Source organism: Limulus polyphemus, unplaced genomic scaffold, assembly GCF_000517525.1.
Source record: "Limulus polyphemus unplaced genomic scaffold, Limulus_polyphemus-2.1.2 Scaffold5292, whole genome shotgun sequence".
Taxonomy (NCBI): Eukaryota; Metazoa; Arthropoda; class Merostomata; order Xiphosura; family Limulidae; genus Limulus; species Limulus polyphemus.
Genome location: NW_013670902.1, coordinates 30606 through 33014, shown reverse-complemented (window position 1 = coordinate 33014; position 2409 = coordinate 30606).

Genomic DNA, 2409 nt, shown 5'->3' with positions numbered 1-2409 from the left:
GGGGGCGTTATAATGTGACGGTCAATCCCAATATTCATTCGTTGGTAAAAGAGTAGCCCAAGAGTTGGCGGTGCGTGGTGCTGGATAGCTGCCTTCCCTCTAGTATTACACTGCTAGATTAGGGACGGCTAGCGCAGATAGCCCTCGTGTAGATTTGCGCGAAATTCAAAACAAACATATTTAGTTCTTTATCTTGTACAAACGTCTCTTGTACGTTTAAGCACTTATCATTCTTGGTCTCTTATTTATTGAAAAATCTTGAAAATATGTTTTGTGTTTAATACTATGTATGTTATTGGAATAAGGTGAGCTTTCAGTAGCTGTCGTTTCTAATAACGATCAGTAGTAACCCTCAAGACTGGTGACTATAGAGCTAACTCATCTATATTGTTATTTCATTTTTCTAATGACGATGAACTAGATGGCCACCGAAACGTCAGAACAAAAATTCTTCTTTCGTTTTATTTGCTGTTGTTTAGTGCCAGGTAAGAAATATCTTGTTTTCGTTTCTTATATTCGAACACTGTACGTGTTGTTGGTGACGAAGAGTGAATTTCGTAGCTTCTAATTGAATGTGAACAGGCTTGTCAGCATGACGGTACTTTAGTTTTTCTCTCTTTTTGTTCCTAGATTTTTAACACTGCTATATTGCGACAAAATGACGTATACACTTGTAGGATTAGCTTGAAAATCAATTTATAAATGATAATTTTAAACATGTTTTGTTGTAAAGAGTAGTGAGACCCGTGAAACAAGAGCTGTTTGTTTGTTCTTGAATTTCGCTCAAAGCTACACGAGGGCTATCTGCGCTAGCCGTCCCTAATTTAGCAGTGTAAGACTAGAGGGAAGACAGCTAGTCATCACCACCCACCGTCAACTCTTGGGCTACTTATTTCCCAACGAATAGTGGGATTGACCATCACAATATAACGCCCCCGCGACTGAAAGGGCGAGCATGTTTGGCGGGACGGGGATTCGAACCCGCGACCCTCAGATTGCGAGTCGAGTGCCCTAACCACCTGGCCAACAAAAGCTGAGATGAGCTACAAACCCTAGAGAGGAAAATACGTGGCTATGTTTGTAAAAGTTCTATAATATCAGCAGCATCTTGGAATTCATTAAAATCACTAATTAAAAACTAGATACTCAAGATAAAAAGTGTTTAATGAGCTTATTTTAGGAAACACAAGTCTATAGAAATTCGTTAATAATATAATGATATATATATAATACAATGTGCGTAATGGATTTTATGAAGAACAAAAACAAAGTATCTGGTACAATAAATCACATACGATCCATAGTTTTGATGCTGTAAATTAAATTTTGTATAAATACAGATTTTGGTACTGTAACTCAAATGTTATTCACAGTTTTGATGCTGTAAATTAAATTTTGTATAAATACAGATTTTGGTACTGTAACTCAAATGTTATTCACAGTTTTGATGCTGTAAATTAAATTTTGTATAAATACAAATTTTGGTATTGTAACTTAAATTTTCTCCCCAATTTTGATGCTGTAAATTAAATTTTGTATAAATACAAATTTTGGTATTGTAACTTAAATTTTCTCCCCAATTTTGATGCTGTAAAATAAATTTTATATAAAAACAAATTTTGGTACAGTAACTCTAATGTTAACCCCAGCTTGATCCTGTAAATTAAATTTGTTATACGTATGAGTTTTGGTACAATAAACCAAATATTATTGACACTTTTGATGCTGTAAATTAAAATTGGTATAAATACAAGTTTTGGCACATTAACTCAACGCTTACACAAGGTTCTCAGTATTAAGACGTCAGAGAAACGAAAATCTACTGGGAAACAAACAGGAAACTCCAGAGATAGGAAACAGTACACGTAGTTTAAGTTACTATACAAACAAGAAAAATTTAATAACCTCTTGTACTCAGCAAATTACCCTATTTGTCATCCGAAGCTATTTTTCCATTACTGATAACGTATTAAAATCTCCACCAGAATAATACAGCGCAGGGAAATTTAAGGGAAATATTTATAGACCATTCTGGAAAAATCAACGCACATTTTAAAATAATCAACTAGAAGCGACTAATCAAATAAAATTTCTTTGAAATGGACATCTCGTGGCTGAAACAATCAGTGTTATTGATGGAAAATTTCAAAAAGAAATTCTGAACAGTTTTTTCTAATGTCTGTCTGATTTCCTTACTGATATGAATAACACATAAAATCATAACAAAAGAAATTACAATTTCAGGTTTTAAGTGTATTGCCGAACATTATAAAATATTGTTACGACAGCGGAAGTCACGCGAATCTGGGAGCATGCGCGCTGGAGTTTCTAGAAGGATCGTGACTTAGCGGGCAACCTCACGAATATCCCAGTATTTGCTAGACGCCCTCTTTTTTTTAGCATATAAAG